This window comes from Corvus cornix, chromosome 2 (genome assembly GCF_000738735.6).
Source record: "Corvus cornix cornix isolate S_Up_H32 chromosome 2, ASM73873v5, whole genome shotgun sequence".
In the NCBI taxonomy this organism is placed as follows: Eukaryota; Metazoa; Chordata; class Aves; order Passeriformes; family Corvidae; genus Corvus; species Corvus cornix.
Window position 1 is genome coordinate 137,475,716 of NC_046333.1, and position 22,172 is coordinate 137,497,887.

The window sequence follows — 22,172 nt, forward strand, 5'->3', positions numbered from 1 at the left end:
CTCATTAACCTCTCCCCCCCCAGGAACAAAGAGAAACTTAAAACGGCGGAGTGATCCCTCCTAAGATGGCTGCTGCCATGGGCAACTATATGTAGGGAGACAAAGGGAAAATGGCATCAGCCTTTCCCCCTCACTTATCTCTCTGGCAGCAGCAGCTCTTTTGAGAAAGGCGGCTGGAACACTGGTAGCTGGTACTCAGTCAAGGGCTAGAACTCACGAAGAGACTCCGCCTTCCTCTTGGCAGGAGATGGCAAGACAAGGAAAGGCAAGGCAAAGCAGCTGGGCTGGAAAGACTTGGTGTCACCTCTCCTTGCTGGAGAACTGTGGGCCCTTGGATATGGAGCAGGCACTCCATTCTTCTGGGCACAGGGCCATGACTTCAAGCAGGCACTCCTGGAATTTGCCTTGAGTCAGTCCAAGATGCAAAGGAGAAACAAAACTAGAAAAAAATCCCAAAATACATGAAGCCTCTGCCTTGAGAAAAAGACACCAGGCAAAAGAGAACTTGGTTTGGGTACTATGACTTTTGAAAGGAATCAGCAAACTCAGGCCCTAGCAGTTCCATATCCAGCCATAGCACCAGCTCTTAAAGAGACAGTAACAAGTTTGGACACAGTTAGATATGGAATACGATAACATTTTGGGGTACTTCAAGGGACCTTGAAGATCATCTAGTTCCAAACCCCCTGCCATGGGTGGGGAAACCTTCATCTAGACCAGGCTTTGAACACCTTCAGGGATGAGGCATATGCAACTTCCTTGGACAACTTGTTCCAGTGCCTCAGCACCCTAACAGTAAAGATTTTTTTTCCTAATATCTAATCTAATCCTATTCTCTTTCAATTTAAACCCATTGTAAATGCCCTTGTAAAAAGCCTTGCCCCATCTTTCCTGTAAGTTCACTTCAGGAACTGGAAGGCCACAATTAGGATACCCTGAACCCCTCTCTTTTTCCTGATTATTCAGCCTCTTTTCCAGGCTGAATAATCCCAATTCTCCCAGCCTTTCCGCATAGGGAAGGGTCTCCATTCCTCTGGTCAACCTGGTGGCTCTTCTCTGGATTCCCTCCAACTGATTAATGTCTTTCCTGTGTTGGGGAAACAGGATACAATAGTTGAGGTGTTTTCTAGTGTTATGTAACATTGTGTTATCTAATTATAACTCATTGTATTTTCCTCTTTTTTGCTTCCCCCCCCCCAAATTCTGTGCCATAAGAATATATTTAATATTCTCCCTTTTTTTTCCTTCCTGGTAGACTACTGAAATAATGATATATGAAACAAGACAGTGAGGCATACAATTCGTTTTAAAAGCTATTATGGGATACAGCTTTCAGTGCTTGTCAATATTATGTGTCACTACTGAAAATATCCAGTGACAAGTAACTTCTGAGAGAATAAACAAGTTCTGGTTGGAGACTAACAGCATAAAAATATGTCAGAGAGCCTTAACTAGTGCAAATAATTGGCCAGATTGTCAGTCTTTAAATTCTTCAATACATCAGTCATGACTCCATCTCAAGTATTTGACACTAAAGCACTTAGCTGATTTAAAGCTTCCAGAAGAACAACCTGAATGAAATCCTAACTTTCTGCATTCCTGTGGTTGCTGTTTAACAGCCAATACAATGTTATTAAAATTATTAGAGAGATGCCTCTGGCTGAATTGAGGTGCAAAGGAGAACATATGCCAAAGCCAGTAGTATGGATTATTTAACAGTAAATGTGAGGTAGAGAGGGAGAGATAGAAATAGGAAAAGGGGGAGGTCCTCCTTTTTTCCCTTTTCAAAAATGGGACTTAGATTTCCTCCTTTCCAGTGAGTGAAAACTTCACTGCCATGACTTCTCAACCACAGACGCATCTCATCAAGTCCCATGGACTTGGGTACTTTCGTGTTCCTTAGATGTTCTCAAACTTGATTTTCTCCTACAGTGGGTTTCTATTCATTTTCCCAGTACCTGCCTTTGTCTTCTGTGATTAAGGCAGTGTGACTCCACTTGCCAGTGAAGACTGAGGTATAAAAGTCACTGAGTACTGCAGCCTTCTCCACGTCTGGGTAACCAGGTCTCCTGTTTCCTTCTGTACAGGGCCCATGTTTTCCTTAGTCTTCTTTTTATCATTGACGTACCTAAAGAAGTGTTTCTTGTTGCTCGTGATGGCCCTGGAAAGGTTTAATTCTATCAGGGCTTTAGCTTTCCTAACTGGACCCCCAACTGCCCAGGCAACTTTTCGGTATTCCACCCAGGCTGCCTATTCTCGCTTCCACCCTCTGTAGGCTTTTTTTTTGTGTGCATTTGAGTTTGTCCAGGAACTTCTCGTTCATTCACACAGGCCTCCTGGAATTTTTGCCTGATTTCCTCTTTGTTGGGGTGCATTGCTCCTGAACTTGGAGCAGGCGATTCTTGAATATCAACCAGCTTTCTGGTTTACTTCTTCCCTCCAGGTGTTTATCCCACAGTACTCTATCAAGCAGATCCCTGAAGAGGTCAAAGTCTGCTGTCCTAAAATACAGGGTAGTAAGCTCGCTATGCATCCTCCTTGCTGCCCTAAGGATTTTGAACTCCACCATTTCATGGTCACTGCAGCCCAGGCAACCGAATACCTGTGCAAAAAAAGCAAAGCTAAAGGGAAGTGCTGAGTAAATAATAGGTTTTTCAGTTCACTGGAGGGTCTCAAAAGAGCAACAAAATGTTTCCAGCAACATTTTAAAGGATTTTTTCCTCCAAAATTAGGGTGAAAGATAAAGTAAAAGAAAAATCAATTAACCAAAAACCATTTGTTTTATATAAAACTGGTTTCCTTAGATTCTGAATTATTTTAAACTTTTAAAAGAGAATGAAAGTTGACCTCAAATCAAATAATTTTTTGCATAATAGAAACTTAGTCTCTTCATTATTTTGGTGGAAAGGATTATATTTTTGATAAATAAACGGGACACTGTCTAAAATATATATATATATATATATATATATACATGCAAGAAATATCATTTAAAGATTTTTCAGAATGATACCAAATAAATACAACAATGATAATTGAGAAATTATTCTGTTCTGCATAAGTTGTCATGATAAATTCATTAGTTCATTGTCTGAATGCACTTCTTACGTTAAAAAATGCAATAAAATACATAGCCATATATTAAATAAATGTTATATCCATTTGTTCCCATTGCATTCTGAGTTCTGAGATACAATTCAGACAGTAAAATAATTTTTCAGTGAACTGAACTTCCAACTGTGATTTGTGGTTTTGGTATGAAGCACCAACCATTCCTTTTTGCATCCAGATTCTTTGATGCATTGATTCAGGAACAACTTGTTTTATTTTTATATGTTTAAACTTGTACATTCTTTAACTCTTGTTTCTAAGTGGTATCTTGAGCCTTTCTACTGTGAGAACCTCACAAAACCAATTGAGAGAAGAGATACTTCATAGTATCAAGCAGGAACATGTTGGGGTCTCCTCCCCCTGCCATGTAGCCCTGGGAGAGGGGCCGTGAGGGGAGGCACGGGGTTTCCTGAGCCCCTGGTCAGCCTCGTTCCCCATTGGTTGGTTTGTGTTTCCCTGTGTGGGCAAGGACCCTTGGGTCCCGTGACTGGAGGAGTTCCTCAGCAGAGCCCTGGCCATGCGGCTGGAGAAATAAACATCTCTGAAACATCTACCAAGAATCTGTCCATATATATTTCCTTTCCACGGGACTCCTGGTTTTATATATGCGTGTTACAGTAATCCCTGCTGTAGCAGGAACAAATAACTCTCAAGCTAATTTAGCAGTAGCTCTACTTTCACTGCCTTTCATTCAGTTCTAATGGGATTGGTCCACTTTCATGAGTCAACAATCAACCTAATTCATGAAAACTGAAGACCATGGGCTTGAATAACGGTACAACACCAATATATTCCTATTGATTTTTAATTTGCAAGAAGATCTACCCAAGATATAAACATTCATATTTCTCAATTTAAAAAGTCTATAAAATAAATTTTAAATTCATATTCTGTAAATTTATGTTTCAAGTTCAGATTTTATTTTGAAGAAAAAGAAGTTCTGAAGAAAAAAGAACGCTAGAAGTAGTGTTATGCATTTTTGTATGCTCATTTATTTTTCATGTCATGTTCTTCTGTTGTAGCCAAGTTGCAACCTGGGAAGCATTTATCTGAATCTTGTAACTTCACCAGCTGTCCAGAGATTACTCACTATCATTTACTAAGGAAAGAAAAGAAACATAGCAAAAGGTAACTCTAATGGTATGTTTTATTTAAGAATTCAGACTCATTGACATATTTTCTCAGGAGGAAGATATAGTAACACTGCTATATGCTAAAGTTCCTTTGGTTTAATAATAATTTTTTTTTTCCCATAAAACCCACCTCATCACTGTATCTCTTTTGACCGTAAACCATGTAACTTGCTTTTCAAATTTCACTGATGCCAGCTTGAAGAAGACCTACCAGAACCTGGAGAGGAGCACATCAATGTTACAGCATGCCTCTGAGATTTTTCTACAGTATATTTGACCACCTTGTACTTTCTCTATAATTTATCCTTCTGAATTCCAAAAGAAAGCCTTACTGTAAGACAACTTTTGTGGAGCAACTGAGCAGGGTTTTTTAAAAAAATAAGAAGTTAGTTGCCATGTGTTTCTGCTTGTATTGGACTCCCCTGAGCTTTACTTTCTAATACACTCCATTAAAAGTGCTGGACCTTAACCACAAAACTCCAAAACAATTAAAACTCTGGCTTCTCAAGCATCTGTGCATGAGGACATCAGGAGACATTCTGTCTTAGGGAGAATTATGCTCCCCCTTAACTCATTCTTATGAGTATCTCTGAAAAATGCTGCCAGGGCTATAAAGCCCTTTTTGATATGTTCATAAGGGTGATCAGTTTGTAGCATGTTTGTGCAGCATGTGACATGTTTTGTTGATATGATTATGCCTATTCTTTGTCTCTTGGGTCCTATTAACAGAGGATGCTACAAAAAAGCCAGCCAAAATAAGTGATATATTAGTTCTTCACTAACCTTGAGGTTAAATTCTAAGACCTGCTGGCATTCAATTCAATAACTAATTACAAGGGCTTTTCTTTCATTGTTGCAGCTTCAGAAAGAACAAAGCAGATTGGAGGAAAAGAACAGATGCACAATAAAATATCTATTGAACTGTAAAAAAATCAGTCAATTTATCATCTGACATTTCACAAATGGATATTTTCTGTGCTTGAGCTAAATTTCTAAAAAAAATCCTTTTCCATAAGTTTTGATTCTTTTACGTGTTTACAGATAGGAAATATACCAGCTTTTGATTTTGTTGGTATGTTTTCTTAGTTGTTCAAATATATTGCCCATTCTACAAGCGGTGAGAAAGAAGGGAAGACACTCACATGGAATTTTTTTTTAAATGAAAGTGTGCTCCACTAGCAAAAGCTTAATTTCTCTTTAATTCCAAGAAATAAAATAAAGGGAATCCCACAAGCATGTCTTACAGACCAAATGCACAAATTCTCTGAAGTTTTTTCCATAATTTTTTCCACTGGAATTTAATTTCAGTATTTCCTTTGTTTGTTATCTGCATTTCTGAAGCAGTCAAAGTTACAGGTGTCACAAAGGTAATTTAACTAGCAAAACAGAAAGAAGACTATTTCTGTAGGAGAAAAAAAAAAGAACGCCAACAGCCAAACCCCTAAGTAACATTATTGGGAAAAAAACCAAGCAAACCAACCAACCAAGTTCCTCCACCCCTCCCAAAAAACTCCCCACCTCAAAAAACCCAACCCAACCCAAACTCTTTAGAGAAATTCGGTATTTTCATGCAGGATAAGTTTCTTGAGGCTTTCCAGTTTCTAGGTGCTGCTAGATGAAGAAAGTGTCCCAATTCTAGATCATCTTCCTTTATATAGCTCTTCCTAATGAGAAATAAGAGACAGTTATTTTGGAAAACAATTGATCTCTTTTTAAATTAAAGGATGCAATGTAGAAAAAAATCCCCTAGAGGTGTATACTTACATAAAGTATCAGCGTAATATTTCAGAGACTACAGCAGGAGAGATTTTGAAAAGCTCTTTTGCTTCAGAAATTTCAAGGAGGTTTCAGAATATTAAAAAGAGCTGGTGAGTTGATTGCAGACAGTCAGAATCCTTCTTGCTTTCGTCAGAGAGGAAAGACTGCTTAACACAGAGCTCCCAATACTGAAGTTGATTCCATAAGCCTGTTCAGCTGCCTCTTAGCACTTCAGGGTAGAAAAATCTCGTGAAAGGAGTAAAGAAAAAAGGGCACATGGTAGCACCATACATATCCTTTATTAGAAAACTAGGATACTTTTAATGTACAGTACTGCAAAAAATTCAAATCAGCAGAAATTAGCAGCACTTACTTAATTTTTCATGTTCTCTCAAAAGGTTTACTCTAAATATTTTTTTAAATGTAAAATGTAAGGTCACTGTCAGTATTGATAACTCTATTAATTTATCCTCTATAATTTTAATTTTTTCCTTTTTAGCACCAAAAAATCAGCCACAATTACTATTTCAAATCCGAGTTTCAGGGATGTTGGTACCCACTTTTTTTCTGAGACGTGTAAACCACTTAAAATTTTTACCTGTTTTGAGCCTTTTTCTTTATAACAAGCATTTTGCTTTCAACTTCCTTGAATACTTGTCACTGGCCAGGAAGGCAGTTATTTTAGATCTGCATTTTTTTTAACTTGCTTTGTAGATTTGATTGGCTGGCCCCTAGTTATTTCCTTATCCATTAAACTGTAATTTTAGGTTCTGATTTGGCCCTTTCTAAGTGCAAACTCCTAACAATTGATGTAAAATTATGCAAATATTGACTTGGATTACTGATATAACTTGAAGCCTTATAGTACCCTTAATGGATTTGGAGTGAGAATTGCATAATTTAGTGCTATGTGTCTCACAAACAGAGGCTATGAGTGGGCGTTTGCCTTTCAGAAACACCTGCAGTACAACTGATGATATATGCACAGATGCTCATCACTGACCCTTTTTCCATAACAGTATTTTTCCTTTCCCTTCTTTTAATCCATCAATTACAAGACTAGACAGACTTCTTCTGTAGATTCTGTCACTGTATCCTGGTTTAAATGTGTACATAGGATATTTCGCCTTAAAAACATGCTTACAAAATTATTTATTGTAAAAACATTTAGTTTAAAGATAAGAGAGACCCTGTTGATTGAATGTGTTTCAAGCACATTGAAAGTGATCTGAAATTATGTTTAAAAACACACCAAGTTGTTTTTAAGAGATTAAATTCCCAGTTTATGGTAGCATGCACAGAAAGGTGATAAAAACAAAACACAGCAAGAAAACACAATCAAAAAAACCAACAAAAATCTCAAACAAACCAACAAAAAACCCAAACTCAAAACCCAACAATCCCCCCTCCTCCCAAAAAGCTAACCAACCAACCAACCAACCAACAAACCAACAAGGTATATAATTTGCTTTCCTTTAACGTATAATATCCTGGAAAGGAAACGTTTTCTTGGTGGCAGAAATTTTCCTTTACTCATATTTTTCTGTGTTAATGGTCATTTCCTTATGATTTTCTATACTAGTATTTAACTGGACTTTACATAAGCGCAAAGAATTCTTCTCTTTTTGTCCTTCCACTCAGTGCTTTCTTTGGCTTATTTTATTTTTATTATCAATTCTTATTATTGGCTACCCTCCCTTTTAATGTTTTTTGCAGACTCAGTGTTGTCAGAATCTGATAAATTGGTGTTTCTATTTGGAACATATTCCATATCTTCTCAATCCCTAATCCATCTGCTTACAACAGTGATTTTTGAGAGCTCTGTTGCACTGGTGTTTTTGTCAATATTATTTAACTATAACTGTTGACTGGACTGTTTCTCTGCTTACAGCTTTTGTTATTTTATGACTGCTTTAAGGACTTAAAATTGTCATCCCCAAAGTGTACAATTTAAAGTGGAATGTATAATTTGTTTCCTATAACAAAAGCAAATGTATTTACACTAATTGATATTGATGGTGCGTACATTTCAATATTGATGCCCCATAATATGGCACCAATCAACATTAAACCAGAACTCAAATTTCTAAGAGGATAAAACAGAATACATTCACTGACATTTCAGTGAGGTTTTAACTATGTGAAGTCCTGGAATTTCTTTTCTCTAATGCAGAGTGTAATTGTTTTGATCTTCAAGTAAGATTTTAATTTTATTCAGCCCCAGATTTTACTGTTGTACTCATAATCATACTAAATCTATGGTACTGCATGAAAGAAAATAATAAGAGAAAACACAGGATTCCTGTCTAAAGACTGACAACAAACTGGATAACACTGCAAAACTTCTAAAGGACTGATGTATTTCAGTTAGGGTTCCCCTGAAAAATGTTTTAAGAGGCAGGAGGACCTTGTAAGATTGGACGTGGTGGCCATTCTGCTCTGATCTGTTTCCAGATACTTAAGGAGCCAGACACAGAACAATATGGTGAAATTGCTGGTAAGTATTACCTGCTTAATTATTTCCAAATCCCTCTACATTGTAACATATTTGTAAATGCTGGAGGTTTTTTTAAGCCCTGAAAATGAAAATATATTCGTCTATTAGAAATTAGTACATTTCCTTTAGAACTAAATGTAATTCTTTCATTTATTCTTGAACAAAAACATGGCACACTTTCTCACTTCTGCATTTTTATCTTTTACTAAATTGCATAATTGTGATTGTTCTGCTTTGGTAAAATTTAATTGTAATCTGTTATTCAGATTAATCAATTGTTTTTCCACAAACAGAACTACAGACTTCAATCTTTTCTTCCTCCTTTGATTGTCCTCCAAAGCTGTTAGCCTCAATGTAACACCTAGGAAAATAACTTTTCCAATTTCATTCCCCCACTGAGTAGTTTGTCCATATTTATTATAGACACTCATCTGAAGGATTTCTCTAATCTTGTGTCCAGGGATGTCTGGATCACTGCCAATTTCACCCTTGATGGATTCAGTTATATATTTATTTTGTTTTAAAAATCAACTCTTAAGTTTGATGCATGAAAATATTTCCTCTGTCTCACCTTTCATTACAAGTGAAAAAGTGGCAAGTTTCTTTTCCTCCTTCTTGGTCTTTTAAAAAAGCTTTGAGATGCCTTTTGGATTGTGATAGAGTTTTGTGTTGCTTTGTTTTCTGAGAACTACCACACATTTTCATTGAGGCTAATTTATTGTCTAGAGGAAGACGTTATAAACGATTTATACTTTTTTGTTCTTGCATTAGTGAGAAAACACAATCATCCACGGGGAAGCTGGAAGACTGGCAGAGCCTGTTTAGAACATAGGTGAAAGAGTTTTTTAAATGTTGAGAAATAATTGGAAAGTATATCCATATTTTGGAGAGTTATATTTCATAATAATCACCCTGTATTAGAAGTAGTTCAGATGGGATAGAACATAAATGTAACAGGAACATGAAGATGTAGTAGCAGACTTCTTAAATGCAGAAGACTGCAACATTTCAATCATCCTGAAATAGCCCAATTTGAATTCAAACAATTGTTTCAAGAAACTTATGGTTGAATTTAGACTTTATCTGAGGCATCAGAGAAACTCCCCATAATTTAATGACTATATTTATTAGATAAATCTACTGCAATATTCATTTAAAGCTGTACTGACTATTTATATTATATATGAAATATCAGTAGTAGCATACTATATTTTTCAAGCATGCAGACACTCAGCATTACTTTGGCTGCAAATGCTGTGATAATAAATAAGTTTGATGCAAAAATATGGGGGAAAAATATTCAACAGCTTTTCACTTCCAGACATTAAAACTTGCTAAAAAGGAAATTCAGACCGATGAAGTGTGTTCAGAACAGGGTTCCAGGGAACTATTTGAATACTTCTGTCTGTACATTAACAATGAGTACTGTGCATTAGCCCACTAGGAATGAACATGTGGAGTGAAACAGGAACTGAGGACCAACATCCATACTCTCTTTCTATATGTATTGTCTGTGTATATATAATATGCATACATATGTATATGTATATAAATATTTGTATATAGACACAGACATATACATAGGCAGAGCAATTCCTCTGGAGTAGCCTTAGCTCCAATTGAAAATGAAGGTCACCACCATTTTCTTGCCCTTTTAGTTTAGTGACAAGTGAAACAAATTCAGTTCTTCTAATCTGAACTAGGACTCTGGAATAGATGTATCCTGTGTAACAATATCCTTCTTCTAACAGACAGCACAGTACCAGTGTTTTTCCCTAGTAAAATTCTCATTTCAACAACAGTTGCTCTCATTTTCAATTTGATAGATACAAACACATATTCACCATGTTTCACATTTGTTGCAAACAAAGGAAAATTGTGAGAAACTATTCAATAATTCAAAACCAAAAGAATTATGACATCCGTACAGGAATACACAATTTCCTTAAATATGGCTAGTTGGGATGGATAAGTTGTATTTTACATGTTCATTGAAAATTACAGCGTTTTTCTCTGCAAATTTTGCTTGTAGCTTGCAACTTCCTGTTATGAACAATAATGGAATTTTTAACAAAGAAACATTCCTATAATGTTTGTCATCCCTGTGATATCTGAGCTTTCAATTTTTTGGTGTTCTTTAGCCCATTCAGCTAATCAGTTTCGAGTTTTTCTTCAGATTACAAAAACAGAGCACAGCAATATGCCCTTCAAGCAGTTTATCTTATATTGTAAATTTTGACAAATTTCTCCTTGTGAAGTATAGTTTTACCTTCTATGAAAGACAAAAATCTCTTAAAGGGATATAGGGACTTTGGGAAGACCAAAGTCAGCCATTTTGAGAATTTACCTTTTCTTCCATCCCAAGATTTACCTTTAAATACGAGTTGCCACTGTCTGATATTTCTATTTTATTTTTAACTGTGTTTTTTTGTCATTGTTTCCCACACAGTGTAACATCACATGAAATTCTTATGTGGCAACATATTCCTTGCTTCCATTACCTTTGCAGAATCAAGTTCATGGAGATGCTTTTAATCACTCTAAATTTCAGCCTTAAAAACCTTGATTACATCATCAGTCTGTTATTTAATGTTTTGTTACTAATGCCATGTCTTATGACACAGAATTTTCTCACATTATACAGATCTACAGGACTTTCACATTATGATGTTCTCATCTTTATTTCCATTTCAGGTCTCAAATTGTATTCTAAATGGACTATAATTTCTTTGCTTGTTTTTTTTCTCTTAGTCTCTGTTGTTTAAAATATTAATATTTTTGTTTTATTAACTATTAATTTTGAAAGGTTTATTTTATTCCCCATTAGCTGTTTGTAATATTCTCTGGATAGCTCTTTCTCTGACTAAACTTCCACAAATTATTTAAATATTTTCAGTCCTTGTGAGTTTAATTTCTGTTTTGTTTAGGTTTTCATTTGTAATGATAATTTAGAGTAACATTTTGGACAGTTCTATATTAGTACACGACTTTCATATAGAATTATTTCTATTCATATAGAATCTATTTCACATATTGAAGTTGGTTGATTTGATCCCTAAGTTACAGAGAAATAAAAAAATGTTGTGTCTACCCTGGCAATTCCTTTTTTGTCCCTGTCTACTGTTCTTTTCCTCAATTCTTCAGTCATTTACATCTAATGCTTTCAGAACCAATTAATTCATTGTACTTACAGAACAAACCAGTTTACCTTTTATCACTTGTTCCTATTCCAAAAAGTAGTGGAATTACTCCACTTGCTGAGCATGCAATGAAACTAAAAGTCCTAAGTGTCAACATGTTACATTTATAACAGCGAACAAGCATTGTTTTCCACACAGTGTATCACATGAAATTCTTATGTGGCAACATATTCCTTGCTTCCATTACCTTTGCAGAATCAAGTTCATGGAGATGCTTTTAATCACTCTAAATTTCAGCCTTAAAAATCTTGATAACATCATCACCCTAATTAATTACTTTTTTAAAAGTTTTTTTTAAATTAATATAACAATCCATAATGTTTAATGATCACACATAGAATAAACACACAATACCTGAACTGTTGTGTTGATTTGAGTTTTTTTCAAGCTGCTATATAATACAGATTTTTAGCAGCTGCACCACCGTGATATCCCATGATAATGGGACAACATTAATTTCTACTGCAGGACTTCTAGTAGCTTTCAAATCCCAACCTCAGAGATATCTGCCACTGACTTCTCAGTAGCCAACACTGCAAAACAGGCAAAAATGGAAGGTGGTATTTTCTCATTTCTTCCTGTTATCTTGCTCAGGTAAGGTAAGTAATTTGCCCTTCTCTAGCTGTAGAAGTGCACAAATATCCCCTTTTATTTTCAGAGAGATAAAAGCACCTGGAGGTCCAACCTGCTCATGTTTTCAGATGTGGCATGTGAGTCAGTTGAGAAGGCAAATATATACACAAGCATAAAATCCATGGGGTGAGGACCAGAGCATAGATCAAAGGGGGAAGAATTTGGCAGACACAAGATATAACAGAGCTTTGTGTAGAGAAAAGTCAAGCTGAGAAGTCAAGGGCTGTGAATTACAGTACCAAATATTACAGGAGTGTCAATAGAGAGGAGCAAGTTCATGAAATTAAGTCTAACACCTTTCATTTGGGGAAACAGCAGGACACCTGTGAGATCCTAGTCTAGATAGAGACATTCATGCTGGGGAGACATATGAGATTCATAATCTTAGTGGTAGTAGATGAAGCTATGGGAGCACTTGGTAGATTATAAAAAATAAATTCATTTAATTCAGCTTTGCTTTGAAGTTTAAAAATTGACTAGCCATTTAGTGATTCAGGACTCCCAGTTCTCATTGCAAATCATCTGTCACACAAAAGCGGCATGAATTGCATCCCAATGAGCTGTTTCACAAACTTTACAGGAAAATTACAGGAAACACTGAGACTCCTAAGGGTATATTTATCTTTCCAAAATTATATGTATTAAAATAATGTTGCTGCATTGTATTTTTCTCCATAAAAACATTTCCTCATGTAGAGAATGCTAATTCTTTATAAGAATAGCTATGGCATAATTTATAGTTATAGCCAAGATTGAAAAACATGAACAAAGAAAACTAAAAAAACTGTAAATAATATATTTTTTTGAAACCACAATTCCTATAATCTCTTATATAGATACAGTTTGTACAATGCTTTATTACTTTCTTCAGTTTCTAATATTATAACAGTTGACATCTGCATATGTGTGGATTTGAGGGTGGGGAGTGCTGGGGTTTTTGTTTCATTTGTAAGCAACCTGTACAGAGTTTTCCACATCTGTTCAAAATTTTAGCTCTTCCAGAAATTTTTCAAATTCATCTTAGTCCTTAAACTCACTAATATTTACATAAATTATGTATGCCTGGCTGTCTGTCTTAAATTATTTTTTGTAATTATCTGGTATGGGAAAAAAAATCATACAGAAAAATAGATAAAAAATTACTTTTCTTCTGATTTCCTAACAGCATATTTTGTACAGAAGTATAAGTAAAAGAAACCTTATCCTGGGAAGTAATATGACAACAGAAATTGAATGAAAATCATACTATTTACAGCAAAAATTCAAATTTAAAGAAATATTCATCTAATGGCTTCAGCTTTTATTTAATATTCTGTCTATCTTGCTTAGATAAAATGTTTTTCTAAAGGTATCTAGAAAACTTTAAAAATCAAAAAGTAATTTGAAACTGCATTTAAAGAAACTATTTTGGCTATGCTGGAAAATACAATGCTATTTTTCCTTCAAATAGTTTGGAAGAAAAAATAACCCAGCTTAAAGCTAAGTAGAAAAAAAGTAAATTTGCTACTTGATTGCTCTAGGTCAATACAGAAAAATTGTTATGGAAATAATATTATATATATTTGACTGTGTGCTTTTAAACTCATCTTTAATTATCTACTACACTCTACTAGTGTATATGTATATATCTATAGGTGAATTTTTGTTCACATGTTAACAAATCTGTGGGCTCTCACTTTCATAAAACAACACCCAAATGATTGTCTGATAGTTGTACCTGACTTAATTTCTGACTTTGAACAGCCTAACTGATCCTAATGAAACTGGAGGCTCAGTTTGCTATTACAACTTAGAATCTTATTGTGCCGTAGAAATGTTTTCTTTCAATGTAATTTCTGTTAGAGAGCAGATTTCCTCAGTCAGAATGCTTCATTGTTTAGAACGTGCTGTGTAATGTATCAGTAATGATGAAGATATTCAGTTTGATAAATGATTGTTATTTATGACCACCTAAACCTTCATTTGGTATCTTAGCTGATACATAACTTACCCTTGAATAGACAGACCTCGGGAATAAAACATTTTCAAGTCAACTTAACTAGAAATAAAATATAATTCTACTGAAAGCTTTGCTCATGAAGAATTTGACAGTGATTGGACTGAAACTCTGTTATTTTTTAAGGTGCACAGATAACAAAGTCACTGTCAGAGGGAAAGCATACAGACTGTGTTCCAAATCTTTTACATTTGCATAAAAATTGCATTAAAAAGTAAAAATTATTGAATGCTTCAACATCATGCAGATTCTATGTTGTTAGGCAATGCCTGTCTCTGTGAATGTCCTGCTCCAGCACTTTGTGAAGGCAATAATTTTTTTAAATCAAATGATGTTACTGTGTATGTGACACCAAAGTTTCAGAGATAAAACTTTCGTGCCATGTTCAGTAACTTAATTTCAGCTTAATTTGCGTTATTTTTGTGATGAAATATGAGCTGAAGGCTTTCAGCTTGCCACTGAAAAGCTTAAATAACATTGTTCACTTGAGAAATCTTTGAGATACTAATCAGCTCAATAAAAACATTTCAAGGCAATATGTTAAATCACTCATAAAACAAAACTGATGTTCAGTTCATTTGAGAGATTGTGTTTCAAGCTAAAAATACATTAATGAGTATTGTGTTTCTTAGTTCTATTTGAGGATGTAGATGTATTAACATATATAGATCATAATTAAATCTTAATTTCTGGTGTAAACAGACACTTTGACAAATAAGGTAAGTAGCTGAATTGAAACACCAGCAATTAAAATACCACACACTCAGAAAGAGGCATCTAGTCTGCAATAAAATCTGGAGCAATTGAAGGAAACTTCCAGTGGTTTATGAAGAAAATTCTTTGGACTTTTACAGAGAAAAGACAGAAAAGCATAGAGGTGTATATATATGAGGCCCCATGGATACTGGCATGAACTTTTGGTCCAAATGAACCTTGGTGTACAGTGCTGGCTAGTCTTGGATGTAAGCTAATTGAGCTACTGTTTCAGCAGAGTAATTTTGATTCCTTTCTTGTGCACTAGGTTTTTTAAAGAATGATGTTCTAACAAAAGATCTAGTTCATTTAAATAACGTAAAAAGGAAAGAGGAATTTGTACTGGATGTATTTCTTTATATATTTCTTTAAAATGGCACATATTAAAAAGAATCTGACCTTTTAAGACGCACACAGATTTTGTTTGGAACAAAAAAATTCATGCTTTATTCTAGTCTATTTATCTCCTCTTAAGAAAAAATATCTTATAAAAAGAATTTCTGTGTCTCTTACTCTAGACCATGTTCCATCTTTCTATTTTTGCCAAAGGCAAAAGCAGAAGAGTGAGTGAGTGAAAAATATTTCTCTACATATATATGCTTATGGACTGGGGTGTGCCCTTTATTTTCAAGCTGGAGAGAAAAATTTTCCATAGTAGGGGTAAGATTATCAAAGCTGTACAAAAGGAAATGTTTTATGTTCGTTTATTATAATTTCATATAATATTATATTATAATATTGCTTATTATAATCCTCATATTTTTACACTATGACAATTGAACATATTTTTATGCAATGACAGCAACAGGCATTTATTAAATAGAAGTCAATGCTACCAAAAATATGCACTTGCAATTTGCTTGTTTATAATACATCATTGAAAATACTGAGATGATATGAATCAGGACAAATAAAATCACAGAGGAGTCATTAGCTTATAGCTTATATTAGATATTTAAGTATAGCAGTCACATTGCTATAATTTCTGAATAGAAACTTGCAAATACTAACACATGAAAAACATTTTACTGTTAAATATCTTAGGAAAAAAAAGAATTTTTCATTACTTTACAAAAACAAAGTTGTAGTAGCTTTGGCTGGGGAAGAGTTAATTTTCTTCACTATAGCAGGTATGGGCCTGTGTTTTCAATTTATGCTGAAAACAGTGTTGCTAACATAGGAATTTTTGTGCTATTGCTGAACAGTGCTTTCACAGAATCCTGGCCTTTTCTTCTACCACCAGTGAGAAGGCTGGGGGTGCACAAGGTGTTGGGAAGGATCAGCTGGGACAGCTGATCCCAAATGACCCACAGCATCTACCATGCCGTATGGGGTCATGCTCAATACATAAAGCTGAGGGAAGAAAGAGGAAGAAGTGGGGGACATTCAATTGATGGTGTTAGTCTTCCCAAGTCACCGTTACATGTGATGGAGCCCTGCTTTTCTGGGAATGGCTGAACACCCATGGGAAGTGGTGAATGAATTCCTTGTTTTGAACTTGCTTGTGTGTGGCTTTTGCTTTACCTATGAAACTGTCTTTATCTCAACCCATGAGTTTTCTCACTTTTACCCTTTGGATTCTCTCCCTGACCCTACCTGGGTGGGGAGTGAGCCTGTTGTACTTAGTGTTGTACTTAGATGCCATCTGGGGTTAAACTATGACAAAAGAAAATTGGTTTACCATATATTTAAGTAGTTGCAAAATCACTAATTTTTTTTTATATAATGCTCTCCCCCAGCAACTTGGGGAAATAATAGCAATATCTCTGTATCATATTCTTCCAAAATTACTTTGTGTATTGATTACTCACAATAGTCTACTTTCTATTTTTAGTATTATTAGCACCAAGAGACTTTTTTCCTGAAAGGCTTTTGTTTAGTTAATGCACATCTCAGAATTGTTAGCGATAGTCTATATTAAAATATTTTTATTCATTCAGGAATTAACTGTAATTCCAGGGTAGTTTCACCAGTCTATCTTTTTCTTAGACTCCCTGCTGCTCCTTAACATTTCTACTTCTCCTGTAGCTCTGTCACCAGACTGATCAGATCATCCACTTGATCACAACTCACATAGCTGTTCTCACTCCTGCCATCCATTACTAGTTAAATGCTATGGCCCACAGAGACCTGGATGGCTGCATATTTTGGTGTGAGCTTTGTCTGGGTTGCCATCTATTCTGGTGAGTGCAGAGGACATAACTTCCTACTGAATGGATATCATAGCTAAGATCCTGAAAGGGTGATGATCACCAGGTCTCATGGCCAGGCATGGCAGAGCTGCAGGGAGATGGAGGCTGGCGCTACTGTGGCATCTCTGAGACAGGACTACCGGGTCCCGGGGGGCTGAAACTGGGTTCTGGGCAGAGTGGGAAGGGTATCTGAGAGAGGCAGCACCAGTAAGTTTCATTGGTTCAGAGACCCTGGAACACCATAATTCCTCTTTATTTCCAACTATAGATTTCTTTTGAATATCTTTTGCTGTCTGAACATTGTGTTTGCTAAAATTTATTGCACTTAATGATTATTCACTGTAGTGGACAATCCCACTCGACAGATTTAGGGAAAGGTAGCTGGATATACTCTCAGAGGTGCATGGGAGAAACAACAACGTTCTCAGCAGGTTTAGTAACAAACAACTTTTGCTTGCAAACTTTAGAATATCCAGATATAATAATACACTTGGCATGGCTTTGACTAGACTTTTTAGTCTGGATTACAATATCTTTCAAGAAGAAGAATGCAGAAGAAGCAAAAGAGAAAGAAAATAGAGAGTAGATAACCACTAGCCTAGGAACCAGTGTGGTTTCATCAGCTTTCAAATCCAGGGTAGTGGAGTGCACCACGCTGCACATATCTTGCTGACCTTTTATCAGTTCCAGGCCCCCCAGGCTGGCCTATGTTAATTGTGGTGCCAAAGTCTCATGCCTGCACTTTACAAAATGCCAGAATGTTACTGGCACCACTTTGGGGCTTATGGTGGTCCTATGCAGTTGATTGCTCCCAGTACAGTGTGGGCCCGCGTCGCATTTCACTACCCACAGAGTGTACGAAGGTGCTCCATCCCGCCTCTTCCCCCACCCATTTCCCACCTGACTGTCTTGAGCCAGTCAACCATTCCTCTGCTCGGCTACATGCAGACGGCAGGGGTAGTGAGTATAAATCAACATCAGAATTTTAAACCATATATTTTCTTTATTTTCTTCTTCACATTCCTTTGGATGTCACTGTTAAAAAAAAAAGGCAGATAGAACATGGTGAGCAACCTGTTTATATTGGCTGACTTTCAATAATAAAACATCTCAGACAAGTAAAGGGTTTTTGTGAGAATTTTTGTTTCATTATGAAATGGAAAAAAAAAGAATAACTTTTTGTTTTACTTAACTCTTATTAGTTTTCAATATTTAATGGTTTTGATATCAAATGCATGAATGTACTTTTCCAAGTATTTTTCAGAACAAAACCACATACTGTACCTGCTAAAAAATCAGTTCTTCAGTGTCATTCCATATTTTCTACATCATGAACAAAGGGCTAGCAGTATTACCCAGCCAATGTCCTGAGTTTATGCAGCATAAAGTGCTCACCTGACAATCCGATTAATCACTTAGCTCTCTAAAATTATAAATCATATAATACTTGCTACATGTAAAATATTTTAAATAATAATTAAATTTTTAAAATATTGTTATGTTGCCACTTTACAAGAATAAATAAATATTACTTCACACTCAGAGATTGCATGTCAGGAAATGTACTCTTTTTCCTTATTGTTCAATGACAACAAAGATTTATATTTGGCAGCGTTTTGGTGAGATTTTTGATGCTGTTTTCATGTTGCATTACTGTTACTGGGGGTAGTCCTAGTGTTTTCATCTTTGGTTTTCCCTTCATCTTCTTGTGCTACTATTGTGATATGTTTCAGTTCTTTCCAAAAATTTTTTCTAAAACTTTTTAAACTTTGAGTCTATTATGGTAAAGTTTGACAAGTTGGTTGATTTTCTGATATGGAGAAAAACTTTCCTGATACATTTACAATCCTAAAATAAACAACATATTAATTATTCAGCCCAACAGAAACATTTCATAGCTATGAAAACTCAATGTATTTAATGAGAACATTTACTTGCAATTGAAAGTGCTAAGCAAGTATTATAATCCAAAGTTGAAACTATCAAGGTATCATCAGAAAAGAACTTCTGAGTAGAAGTAAAATAAATGTATTTTATGTTTTCTTTTCTTTGTTCTTCATGTCCCAGGTGGTAGTTGGTGATTCTGACAAGCTGTGATCCTGTATGTTTAACAAAACTCTGAGCTTTCAAGATGTTATGCAATAGTGGCTTTCTGATAAGAGAGAAAGTTCACAATTTAATGATCCTATATTGAGATTTTGACATCTTGCATATCTGTAGATAAATGACAGACTGAAAATTTTGAGCCATCTTGTTTAAAAGTAGTAAATGTCATATAGTTAATTGACAGAAGAAATAAGATTTCATTTAATTGCTGACTGTATAAAGTGCCTTTTATTTTACACTATATAAGCACCAATAAAATATATGTCTACCAAAGTAAGCATTATACTGACTGTGGTATAACAGATGTAGATGAGAGTGAAAAGAAAGTACCTAAAAATTATTCAGTTAATTGGTTTTCATATCTGTAGTACACAGTCATTTTAATCTGAGCTTGAAAAAAGTAATTTTAAGTAATTTTACGCCACAATTACTCATTTTACTTTACTGTACATTCATTACTATTCTTCCTAGGCTTTCTGGAATGTTTCAAGTGATAGAATTTCTATCATGTCACCAGGGAATATAGATCTCATTGTTGATATTTTTTTGTTAATGTCTTTTTTTCTTAAATCCTTAAAATTACTGCCAGAATATCCCTTCTAAATTCTTAAATAATTTCTTAAATAATTTATAGTTTCTTTAATTTTTTGAGGTCTGAATTGCATTAGTTTGATACTTTGTACTTGATTCTACTTACATAAGAAATCTGTGGTCATATGTCTAATCTCTCTGGAACTGTTAATTTATCTTTCTTGTAAGTGTTCTGCCTTCTATTATACCATCACCTATGAATCATATTCATGCAGTGTCCTGTAAATCTTCCAGAACATAATGAGCACATTAAATAAGGTTGTGCCTAAGATAAGTTCTCCTTGTTCGTCATCACCACATACTTGCAAAACAAAAGCAATAACTATTTTTCATAACTGTTCCTTTTATTTAAATTTCCTTATTAGGACATTAAAATGTGGTATTAATTTCTGAGATCTTTCTTCCAAATTAAATTTCATTGTATGTCCAAAATCTGTGTATACTGCATGCAAGATCTTGCTTTATTAATTAATATGCAAGTTTAAAAAAAATATATTTTTCAAAAGCTCTTCAGTCACAGATATATTATCTTCTCTAAGAGTCTTATTTCCTTTAATCTCTTTTTTTTTTTTTTTTTTTTTTTGACTGCTTATATTGTAGATTTTGGAGTAAATTGGCATAAATGTTCTATGTGGAACTATAAGGACTGAAAGAAAACAGCTGCCTGTCTCAAAGCAAGGCCACAGAAGGAATTTGCCATAAGACACCAAAACAGCAACTTAAACACAGACAGGAGAAATTTTTGCCAGGAAGGAGCTAATTTCAGACCTGGTGGAGGTAAGATCTGGCTAGTACATCCTGGTTAGCGTATCTGGACAAAAATTCCCACTGTGGCAAACTGTGGGAAAGGAAGCAACTGCTAGTACACATATCACCAATCAAACAAAGATCACCCAAAATTGTGGGAACTGCATCTTTGACCACCCCACGGATATCCGAATGTGGACTTTATAAAGGTGGTACCCCCAGAAGATCGACCCGGGACCCCCACCACTGGGAAGTCCAGGGTGAGAGAGGACCAATGGGATGCCTCTGGATCCTCGTGTGGGAACCATCTTCTGCTTAATCTCTTCTCTCTCTCTGTGTCTCTCTCCTCTGCCTCACATTTACTGTTAAATAAAATCCATATTATTGACTGCAACATACGGCCTCGTTTGCACCTTGATTTGGGGAGAGGCATCTCTCAATAATCTGATCATAACCGGAGTCAGCTGAGAAAAAAGATTTTTTTGCTAGACTATTATTCAGTATCATCTGTCTAATTTTGAACTGTCTTTTATTTTTAAGGAACGAGTCAGAATAGGTTTGACTTATTTTGAATTCCATTACATACTGATATTTACATAGTAAACAGATATAACATACATGCTTTTTTTCTTATTTTAAAAATTATTTCTGATTTAATTTGCAGTTCATACTTGATTACTGATTTGAACTGATCAAAGTAACTTTCTTAATTAGTTATTTTTACTACAAATCCTGCTAAATTTCAATATGAAAGGTAGGCATAAGATTTCTCTTTAGAATAAGCAACCAGTTTAAGCAAAATATTTCAAATTATGATCATTACATTAAACTCCTTTTTAACTTGAGCTTCTTCCAGCAATCTTTAATTCTTCTTTTCCTGACTCTGTTTTAATTTTGACTATCATTGCAGGCATTTTTTTTTTAACTTGTCATATTTTTAAACCATGGTATAAAATAATTCATTATAACACTGTATCATAATTTAACCTAATATTGTAGTATTTGCAATTATGTGAAATTTTGGATTTGTTGATCATCATCTTCAAAAGAAGATTTTTGGATTCTTTACTCTTTTTGTAAGGGGCCTTTACTGCCTTCCCCTCCAGACTTGCAGATTTTCTTTCCCCGTGTCAACTACATTTTTGCAGTGCTCATTAATTTTAAATACCTCCAGCTACATGTCCATTTCTCCTGGACATTTGTGAGTCAATTTCTCAGAGAGAAACTTCCTATTCAATAGAAATGTCCATTTGATCAAATTTATTTCCCTTTCTGTCTTTACAGAGCTTACCTGCCTTTCATGATTTCCTGTTTTTCCTTTTAGATCAAAGAGAAAAAAACATTATATGTAGAAGTTATGGTTTCTGAGAGCTCAGAACAATGATTTGTACTCCAATCTTATTCTGGTTTTTTTTTCTGTGACCTTTTGTAAGTTGTTTAAAATTACATTTGTCA

General features: G+C 35.0%; 1 long non-coding RNA gene across 1 annotated transcript; it reads left to right on the top strand.

Moving 5' to 3' along the window:
- The first annotated feature begins 8,376 nt into the window (after positions 1–8,376).
- On the top strand, positions 8,377–21,111 carry LOC109145352. Its single transcript, XR_002046677.3, has 2 exons — positions 8,377–8,499; positions 20,571–21,111. It is a non-coding gene; the product is annotated as an uncharacterized LOC109145352 (long non-coding RNA).
- The last annotated feature ends 1,061 nt before the right edge of the window (positions 21,112–22,172 follow it).